Source organism: Mauremys mutica, chromosome 6 (genome assembly GCF_020497125.1).
Source record: "Mauremys mutica isolate MM-2020 ecotype Southern chromosome 6, ASM2049712v1, whole genome shotgun sequence".
In the NCBI taxonomy this organism is placed as follows: domain Eukaryota; kingdom Metazoa; phylum Chordata; order Testudines; family Geoemydidae; genus Mauremys; species Mauremys mutica.
In genome coordinates, this window is record NC_059077.1 from 18,770,610 (window position 1) to 18,781,809 (window position 11,200).

General features: G+C 44.5%; 1 long non-coding RNA gene across 1 annotated transcript; it reads left to right on the forward strand.

Annotated features, from left to right (window-relative positions):
* The first annotated feature begins 9,217 nt into the window (after window positions 1-9,217).
* On the forward strand, window positions 9,218-10,596 carry LOC123372503. The gene is made up of 3 exons (XR_006580322.1): window positions 9,218-9,356; window positions 9,730-9,850; window positions 10,411-10,596. It is a non-coding gene; the product is annotated as an uncharacterized LOC123372503 (long non-coding RNA).
* Window positions 10,597-11,200: the final 604 nt, after the last annotated feature.

The window sequence follows — 11,200 nt, forward strand, 5'->3', positions numbered from 1 at the left end:
TCATTCCGTTCTTACCCCAGCCTTCCTGGGCTACCATACCATTGTCCCCCCACTTGTGTGATGAAGTAATAAAGAATGCAGGAATAAGACACAGTGACTTGTTTGTGAGAAATGAGTGGAAGGAAGCCTCCAGCTGCAATGATAGTCCAGGCAGGACATTAAGGAGTGTGGATGAAGGAGCCCATCATCCCTCTGCTAGTCCAGGGGCAATTGAATCTTTTATTTACAATGAAGGGTGGGGGCTGATGGAGCTCAGCCCCCTGTTGCAATGATGAGGACGGTTACCAGCCATATTGCACCATCTGCCATCAAAAATTAGGGACAGGCGCCCTTGATCGACCTTACTGATGCTAGTCGGCATGGTTACCAGCCCTTTTGCACTGCCCCATGTGCCAATAGGCTGATGACGAGGACGGATTTCCATCGTTTTGTACCATCAGCCATCCATAGCGTGAGGGGAGCAAGGATGTTGGTGTTGAGTGCTGCACCATCGCGTCTATCTGCAGCATTCAGTAAAGATAGGGTGACATGTAAAAGAGTCAAGAGAGGATTGTTTTCACTTCTGGTGGTGGGTGGGGTGTGTGCGCAAATTGCCGAACTATGCCCTGACCCACCGCAGACACTGTGTTTGACCCTAGAAGCATTTGGAGCTCATCCAAGAATGCAAATACTTTTCGGAGACAGCAGGAACTGTGGGATACCTTGCGTCCTCATTCCCAACTCCCTCCATGAGCGTCCATTATATTCTTTGGCTTTCCGTTACGCTCGTCACGCAGCTGCGTGCTGAGTCTGTGCTATGCCGTCTGTCCGTAGATTTTTTAAAAATACTTTGGACCAGGCGTAAAATTACAGTAATTACCCTAATTAGATGCAGGAGTCTCCGAGCGAGATCACCCTGAGGAGGGTCACTGAAGGAGATAGAGAGCGCATGCTGCATGAAAGCTAGCATGAACCAGGGCCCGATGCAGCCGTGCTCGGGGAGGCAGTGCTCCCTGAGTACCTCATGAAAGCCTTGCGCGGAAAACTGTGCTACCACGGAGCACCCAATAAGGCAGCTCTCCCCAGGAACCTCCTGCTGATGCTTTTCGATTAACGCAAGGAGAGCTTCGTGGAGATCTCCAAGGATGATTTCTGTTCTATCCCCATATCTAGAGAGACCTCCTTTTCACACAGTTAAGATTCCTGTTATATTAAGAATAAAAGTTAACATGGTTAAAGCACTTACCGACTGCTCCTTCCCCTGATTCAGGGTCCGGGTTAATGGCCGGGGAGGGTTGTTGGGGGATCTCCGTGACGGTGATGAATAGATCCTGGCTGTTGGGGAAACCAGCGTTGTAAGCGCTCTCGCCTGCCTCGTCCTCCACAAACCCTTCCTCATCTTCCCCGTCCGCGAACATCACCGAGGAACTGGCCGTCGACACTGTCCCATCGTCAGAGTCCACGGTCACTGGTGGGGCAGTGGTGACAGGCTCCGTAGCGTCCGTTTGCCGCTTTGATTTTTTGGTAGCCTTGTCTGGGGTCCTTGATTTTCACACGGCGCTGCGTTGCATCCCGCCTGTATCCTCTGTCTCTCATGGCTTTGGAGACCTTCTCGTAGGTCTTCGCATTCCCTGTTTTGGAGCGCAGCTCCGAAAGCACAGACTCCTCGCCCCACACACCGATCAGATCGAAGAGTTCCCAGTCAGTCTATGCTGGGTCCCTCTTTCTATTCACAGATAACATGAACTCCTCTGCTGGAGAGCTCTGCATCATTGCAGGTGCTGCGGAGCTCGCCCCGATGTCCAGCCAGGACGTCAGATTCAAAGTGCCCAGACAGGAAAATGAATTCAAATTTTCCCGGGTCATTTCCTGTGTGGCTGGTCAGAGAATCCAAGCTCGGACTGCTGTCCAGAGCGTCAACAGAGTGGTGCACTGTGGGATAGCTCCCGAAGCTACTAAGTTCGATTTGCATCCACACCTAGCCTAATTCGAGTTAGCCATGTCGAATTTAGCGTTACTCCACCTGTCGGGGTGGAGTACCAAATTCGAACTAAAGAGCCCTCTAGTTCGAATTAAATGGCTTCCTGGTGTGGATGGTTGAGCGGTTAGTTCGAATTAACGCTGCTAAATTCGAATTAAAGTCCTAGTGTAGACCAGGCCATAGTGTACATGACGTCTGACCTCTTGTTTCACTGATTGGGCAGCAAAGGTACCTGGTTTCTGACTTTAGGCCAGGAATCTTTTGGTCTCCACTCACATCTGGGCCTCTGCCCTTAAGGTGGTGTGGTAAGGGGACCTGAGGCCTCCCTCTCCACTGGGACCCGGCCCAGGGTCCTGTGTGAAGCAACACCAGCAGGGTCTTCCTGGCAGATAGTCTAAGTCCACTACCCTGGGCTACTTCCTACCTATGGCCCTTCAGTTTGGTGCCTGGCCTCTATAGTCCAAACAGCAGTGTCTCACGTGTTGTAGTGCCCCCGTTTTCAGCATCCTGCCAAGGCCTCAGGTCCCTCTGGGCGAGGGCAGATGTATGGTTGTAGGGGACCTAGGACCACAGTCCTTACAGTCAAATAGTAAGTTGAATCACTGCTGGGTGCTCCTCAGTCTCCTCAACAATCTCTCTCTAGCCAGGGATGCAGGGCTTCTCCCCAGGTGGCTGACCCATCAGCCAGGCTTGTAGTAAAGCTCCCCTCAGATAGAGAAGCAGAGCTACCTCCTACTTCTTCACCTACTTCTTCTTCCCTTCAGGCCTGGCAATGGCTGCAGGTAGAGTTGGCGGGGCTATTTGGGTCCATAGGTTCTCTGTAATCCTTTTTCTGCTGGTGTGAGGTTTCTCTGCTTTATCACATCTACATGCGGGTCTTTCTTACCTATAGTCTGACCATCCTCCTGATAGGGACCACGGTAGGTCTAACTTCTCCCAGCCTCCCCCACTTGACAGGTCTGGGTTCTCCATCTCTCTTTGTGAAAGAGTGTTTTTCTTTAAACCCTTTTGGCCTCTGTAGCTTACGGGGACAGATTCATTCCTGGGGAAACCTGTTGGGCAAGCCCAGCAGAGGTTTGCACCATAACATCAATGCAAAATGGCGCTCGCACTATCCCTTGAGTGTTTATCTGCATACAGTAAACATCCTGGTGAAGATACAGCATTCGTAAATTATTACACGCAACTCCCAATCCATCAGTCACCTAGTAAACCCTATTTCCCATTTCACTTCACTCTTTTTTCACTCTCTTTCTTTGCACTTTCTCTTCTGGATTTTAATTGTCTTTTGGACATTGAGGAGCATATGCCCACATTTCCTTCAAACCACACATGCAAGTGATGCACATTTGATGTAAACAGGAGTTGCATGTCTGAATCAGGGCCACAATATGGACCTCAAATCATTAACTTTATACTGGAAGCTGGGAGTCGGCATTTGCCAATGCGCCAGTTCAGTAGTGCAGAGGAAGCAGTTGCATTTGTTGTGGTAGTATATATTTAGTGTGCATTGTGGAGTACAACTTTTTTATAGTCTTTAATTTATGCCTTTTTTACTTTCTGTTGTTTGCAGTTCCCTCATAGTAGCTTGAATACATTTATTTCCCTTCCTGATTTACATAAAACAGAACAACATAGTTTTGTCTTTCTGCATTTTGCACATATTAATTTCCCTTCTAATCCATATTTCTTCTGGATCACTAGTCAATATGGTTGTACTAGATTTACTTGCCAGTTGATGTCCAAGGAAGGTCCTTCGATGACAGCCCTACTGGTCTGCAAATAAGATGTGTTGGTTAATTTGTGCTCTTTCTGCTGGTTTTACAGTGGGTTCTTCTTATTCCTATTTTAACACCTAGAGTCACCAGCCCCGTTGTGCTAAGCCCTACCCCAAAGAGCTTAAATTGCAAGTAAAAAATGAGAGGCAACATGTAGACACAACAGACAAAGGAACACAAAATAACAGTGAGACGTTATAAGTGTCCTGCTATGACCATTGCTTACCAATGGCACAGCACAAAATATTTGAGGTCCGATATAAACCTTTCTGATACATTTGAATTCAAAATAAATGTTGATAGTGACGTTTAGGTTCTGTGCTGTGTGCCTCTTGAAATGGTAAAAGGTGTAGCTAAGACATCAGAGCAAAGTAAAACCCATAAGAGCTTTTCATCATCTGTGCAAGAACAAGAATGGGACAGCTCCTGTGCTGGTGTAAATTGACATAGTTCCATTGGCTTCAATACTGATTTAAACCAACATAGGAAGGGGACCAAGTTATGTAAATTGAGGGAACATTATCTAGTGGTTTGACCAGAGAACCAAAATTTAAAAATTCTGCTGTATTTTTCTCCCAGCCATTACTGAATTGCAAGTACAAGTACTCTGAAAAAAGTACAAGTCAGTTATTCTATCTGTGCATCAATTTATGTAGAGCAGTTGTGATTGTCTATTGTCCTGCCCCTTTGTGTAGTCATTTAGACCTATGCAAAAGTGAGTGCAAAATGTTTGTGAAATGCTACTGTATCAGAATACAGGAACTGAAAAACACTTTGCACAGCTTAGCATCACAACGGAGAGGGAAAGGTGTTATTTAAACACACTAAGGGGCCCATCAATCTTGGAGCTGTCCATTCCCTGTTATAAGGGAGAGTATCTCATAGTTCAGGGCTTCCAGCTCCCCAGCTGTTTCCTTTCTGGGTGGAGACCCTGCATCTCACTCCTTTCTGACTGGGGTATTTCCAGGCTGCACAGTTCCCTGCCTTCACTGTGTTATTCCCAGCACAGACAGGCTGCCCAAGCACACCTGCTTGTTTTCTCTTTGGAGACTGATAACAAAGTGATTGTCAACAGTTAGAAGCTATCACACCGATCCTTTTATGAAGTTTATTTAATTCTTAAGGTAAAAGCATGTCAAAGGTGACATATTAAAAACAATAATAGAATCTACATGTCTCCTAATAAGCTCACTCCAACTCTAACATAGGGTCTGTCAGGAGCAGTCCTTCAACACTCCATGCTAGGGTTTTCTTGTGGTTAGAAGTTCATCACAGCTTCAGCACACTCTTATGCAGTGGTGCTGGAACATTTTTAATAGTGGGGGTGCTGAAAGTCAGCCTCTTTACCCCTGTCCACCCCCCCCCCCACTCCCCAAGCTGAGGTTGGGAGCAGAGCCCTGGGTGCGGGGCGGCCGGGACCCTGGGTGTGCAGGGGGGTAGCCGTGACCCAGGCACGTGGGATGACAGCTGGAGCCCTGGGTGTGTGGGGCAGCAGTCGGGACCCCAGGCATGGGGCTGGCATCCGGGAGCCCGGGGGTGCTGCAGCACCCCCTGCAGCACTAGTCCCTGTGCCTATGCTCTTATGGGCCTCTGTAAGCCCACTCCTTCCAATCCTTCTCTGAGAATTATGACCCTCCATGGACCAGAGGCCATGTTAGTTGGCTGCATCAGGAAGAAGGCCCCGAGTAAAAGAAGGCTATTTATCCAAAAATCCTTTCTTTGTCTGTTGGTCCCTAGAGCATCAAGCTTGTACAAATATATTTATTCCTCTCTGGGGCGTGGGTTCGAATGACTGATAACAGAGGAATTACATTAGTATCCCACTCCCTACTAGAGAAGGTACATACAATTCCACCACAATGCATACACATTTGCAATTTTAATACAATCGATCCCAAAGATATTCGACCTAATTCAATAAGGTTTAACTTAATTCAATAATCTTTATCTTAACTCCATAAGGTTTGTCCAGGATATTGTCAGTCTGTCACAGAGCAGTCCAAGGGGCCATTCCAGCAGTTAAAGGATTCTAGATTTATAGATTCAGAGATTATAAAGCCACCTCCTGCACAGCACAGGCCAGAGGACTTCCCATAATTAATTCCTGTTTGAACTAGAGAATATCATTTAGAAGAACATCCAATCCTGATTGAAAAAAATTGCCAGTGATGGAGAATTCCTTAGCATATTGTTCCAATAGTTAATTGCCCTCACTGTTAAAAATGTGCACCTTATTTCTAATTTAAATTTGTCTAGCTTCAATTTCTAGCCATTGGATCTTGTAATACCTTTGTATCCTGTAGGTACTTATAGACAATGATCAAGTCACCCCTTAACCTTCTCTTCAATAAACTAGATAGATTGAGCTACTATACGGCACATTTTCCAATCCTTTAATCATTCTCAGGACTCTTCTCTAAACTCTCTCCAATTTTTCAACATCCTTCTTGAATTGTGGACACTGGAACTAGACACAGTATTCCAGTAGCTGTAGAAACAGTGCCAGATACAGAGGTAATATCACTTCTCTACCCCTACTCGATATTCCCCCATTTATAATCTATGGATCACCTGAGCCCTTTTGCCCTCAGCATTGTATTGGGAGGTCATGTTCAACTGATTATCCACCATGACCTCTAAGGTTTTTTTTTAGAATCACTACTTCCCCCATTCTGTAGGTGTGGCCTGCATTCTTTGTTCCTAGATATACAATTTTACATTTTGCTGTACTTAATTGCATATTGTTCACTTGTGCCTAGTTTACCAAGCAATCCAGATTGTTCTGTAGTGGTGACCTTTCCTCTTCATTATTCACCAATACTCCAATCTTTGTGTCATCAGCAAATATAATCATCAATAATGATTTTGTGTTTTCTTCCATTGCAGAGGTGTAGGATTTGTGGGAGAGATAAAGCATAGGAGCTACTAAGTTATCACTACACTAGTGAAGAATTCCCCAAGGCAGCAGGAGATCTCTACTAAATTAATTTTAATTCTTCTTTGCCCCCTCTGGCCCAGTAAATTTGGTGCACTATGCACAATTTAAATTACTTTAAAAGGTGTGAGGCAGTAGAGAGTCTGTAAGAAGGAGTGCAAAAATATTGCGCACATCTACTTCACACTGGTGTTGTAAGAATGTTTGTAAAGGCCTTTGAGATGCATTGATGCAAATGAAATATGAAGTGGCCATTTATAAGTAGGTGGAATAAAATCTTAAGGCTTGGTTTGAAAAACACACAACTTTTAAGTGGTACAGATTGAAATCAGGTTACTGGTCGTCTTGTTTAACCGATGTACAGTCCATAAGTAGTCCTTTTAGAAAATTCTCTCCATAGCTAACCGAGGGACCAATCCTATTCCCTTTGAAGTCAGCAACAAAGTTCCACTCTGCTTCATTGGGCACAGGGTCAGGCCCAAGATTATGATTCCTTGTCTCTGAGATCCAGTATTACCAACTCTGAGCATTCAAAAATCATGAGTCAGCCCTTAAAAAAAATCATGAGATTGGCTTAAAAATAATGAGTTGTTTAAAAATATAATAATTTGGTCTCATTTCACGTGTCTTCTGTTTTCTAAGCCGTTAGGTTACATTTGAGTGACATTTTAAAGGTTTTCTCCACAACCAAAAGGGCTAGAAGCTGACTTCTTTTTAAAAACGACATCTGCGATTCTTACATGAGTCCAGGAACCGTGGCTCCAAGAAACACATCAAATATTCCAAGACTTGCAGTAAAATCACAAGAGGTAGTAACACTGGAGGCCTTAATATTTTACCGTTTGATCTATTGATCTGGTTTTGCTTTTGAATTCTTTTCATAATAGATATAGTAAAATGTAGACATGCAAAGGCACTGCCTAATTAATAGAAATATATATATTTTTTTTACCAAAAAAAAATTCTGCCAAAATACAAGATTTCATTGGAATTTTTTTTTGGCAAGAAAATGTCATTTTTTATTATGTTTCTTTTTAATGGGAAATTTTAAAATAAAATTCAAATTCTTCAATTCAGTTCACTTTTTGAAATCAGAATTTCAAAATTTCAGATTCTCCTCATTTTTTCTTTTTCTGCCTCCCCACTCTTCTTTTTTAACGTTAACAATTAACCACAAAGAATCTGGCTGAGTCTTAGATGTGATACAGCTCTCATTGACGTAAGTGGAGCCTGGCTTCCAGTTGTGGGTCCTCTACGGCCAGATTCTCAGCTGGTGTACCTTGGCTTCGCTCCATCCCTTTCAACTCATGTTTTAAGTATTACTGTTTCAGGCCACACTATCAGGATTTCCTCCTACAGGAATCAGGTACAGAGAGACACTCTGCATTCCCTTTTGAACAAGGGCTGCGTCCTTGTGTTATCCCCAGATGCAGTAATGACGTGGGGCCATGGCAGAGCTGGCTGGACACAGAGAAGGGAGGTGCTCTCATGTGTATGAGGGAGCTTGGGAACAGGGGCCCGAGGCCAGGGGACTGTGTCCCCATCATTTTATACTGGCCATAAGGGTGAGCGACGGGGGGGAGGGGCGAAGAGGAACGAGTAGGAGGCGGCGTCTTTGGGGAAGAGGCGGTGTGGGAGCGGGGGCTTGGGGAGAAGGGGTGGGTGGGACCACGGTTCAGGTGCTGGTGGCCCCCCTGCATTTAGGGAGCTTCTGTTGCTCCGGTTTGGGAAGCATTATTTTTCAAAGGAGATGACTACGCTGCAGCACTGAGTCTCAGAGCCTGAGTCAATCAGCTCAGGGTCTTGGGGCTCAAGCTGGGGGGCTAGAAATAACAGTGTAAATGTTTGGGTTCAGGTTGGATCCTGGGCACTGAGACACAATCTGGGGGGAGTATCTCAGAGTCCTGACTCCAGCCCCAGCCCAAATGTTTATGCTGCTATTTTTATCCCTACGGCCTGAGCCCCACTGAGCCTGAGTCAATTGACCCAGGCTCTGAGACATGGTCCCACGGGCCTTTTATTGCGGTGGAAATGTACTCAAAGAGGTACTCAAAGAGGCCCTGTTGTTCTTCCTGGGGTATTATGAATGTGTATCTCCCCAACATGGGCCAGTGTCAGTGACACCATCTGACATCATATAATTAAAAAAGACCTTCCTATTAACAAGTCCTCCAAGTGCTGAATATATGCTGCTCCTGCACTGTCATCACAATCATGGCACGTAACCCATGTGCCTAATAGGGGGGATATCTCTTTAAGAGATCATTTTGGGGTGCTGGAACAATTTTTATGGGGGGGGGTCCGATGATGGAAACCATAGAAACCATGTATTTGGTGTTTGTTATTACTACTTTAAGCCAGGGTGTAGCAGCACCCTCAGCACCGCTAGTTCTAGCAGCACCGCTGAATCTATTGGGGGGTGAGTAGGAATGAGTTGTGTCTGGGTCATTGTTGCTAGGCAGATGCACAATTAGCTTTCCACACTCAGAAGTTTCTGGAATTCAGTGTGGTAGTTCTGGGTATGCTCAGTAGGTTCCTTGTAGCTGGACTCAAAACTACATGAGGGCAAATAATCAGGGCAGCTGCTTTACAAAAGACCATGTGCCCCATGTCAGTTGGGAGAAGCTGAGCCTAGGAGTGGAAAGCAGGCTGTTTTCCCTAACTCTGAAGCATTTTGCAACAGGTCAGTGATATTATTAACTCTCCAACTTGGAAGTCCTGACAGTTAGGGAGACCAAATGTCCCAATTTTATAGGGACAGTCCCAATATTCGGGGCTTTGTCTTATATAGGTGCCTATTACTCCCCACCCCGTCCCGATTTCTCATACTTACTGGTCATCCGACTGACAGTGTTCATTATAGACCGGGGAAATTGGGAGGGAAAATTCATTTCTTTTATTTTAAATGTATATTTTGAATGTTTGATTTTTAGTTAAACTGTTTTAGTTAAATTGTCTCGACCAGTATGCTTTGCCAACTTTTCTTTTCTTTAAATGTGATAATGGGGAAAGTCACTTATTTTGCTAATCTCAGTTTAGTGTTTTTCTTGGAACAGAGTTGGTTTTTTAACTATATACTTAACTGAGTGGTGGCTAATTGGTGTCTGAGTGATTTCAGCAGAGGAGGAGGAAGAGTCTCCATGGATTCCAGCTGAACATTTCTACAAGCAAGTGAAGGTGAGATGTTGCTTTTGACTCAGCACACTGTGCAGATTTGGTGATCAAAGACTCTGAGACTCAGGTGAACTCAATCTAAGTTTTGCGAACTCAGAGTTTCTTCTCACTGTGTTTCTGTAGGGACTGACCTATTTGGATTAAATTTGTTTTCTTTATTTATGTTGATGTATAACTGTGAAGATGATGTCTATAGCTTATGCTTAAGAATTAAATTCATTCCTTTTTTTTTCTTTTGGACTTGATTGTGGGGAAGTTGGCCCTGTGCAATCCTTGCTGAAAATCATCAGTGACTAAATGCTGGGTCTCAAGCTGCTTTTCTATGTGAGTTGGAGGGTTTTTAGGCACTGGAGAAGGGCAATGAAGTAAACTCTGCCCACCTAAAGGTTACACAAGCATGTTTTTTAAACCACTCATGTTGTTATTGACCAGTAACATATTAGTTGCTGTCAGAGGGTTCCTAGGTATCTTTGTTCTCTCATGTAAACTTCAAATGAGTTTTCCTTCCACTGTTTACATGTCTCCCTCTGATTTATTTTACTGATCACTGTTTCATTTTGCAGCCTACACACTGACACAAAACAGGTTTTGTTGCCAGAGGAGATGCCAGACAGGGAGACAAGCTGACACCCAGAGGCCACGGCCGAAAGAAATTGGCATCTGGGTCTTGCAGCTGCCAAACCTTCTCTATGAGTGGCCACAGCAATCAGCTCCAGTGATGTAGCAAACTGAGGAGGAGGAGGAGGAAAAGGGCATGTGGTGCACAATCAATGCTGTAATCAAAAGGAAGATGCGGTGCCAGCTGGTTACTGCAGTTTTATCACTCTGCCAGAAACCCAAAATAATATTTAAAGAAAACAACAACAACAAAAGCTTAGCAGCTTGCATGGCCTATAGCAGTGAATGTGAAGAGTGAGAAGGTGGGCCATGTGTGTGTGGCTGACACAGGATTCCTGCAGCAAAGGGGACCCTGAGGCCCATTTCTGTAGAGTGCCAGTGATTTGTGGGAGTCAGTTCACTTTAGAATTCTACAGCTACTTTTAAAAGTACAAGTTGTGCCAGGCAAAAGCCTGATCTATATGGCTGGAAATGTGGAAATTGCAGTCGTGGTGGTGGAAAAGGTTATTAACATAAGGATGGCCATTTACTACAGATGTTGAGAGATAATGGCTGGTTTTAATAGGCAAACCAACGCATTACAAACATTTGATGTATCAAAATGTGGGTGGGGTGGGATGGTAGAGGAAATTATCATTCACCATATGAATTGTTTTATTGTGTTGACCATTTTCTGTAGTTTTGAGGATTTTCTGTTAGAAAAAATATGAAGTGAATTGAAAAAAAAAGGTACAT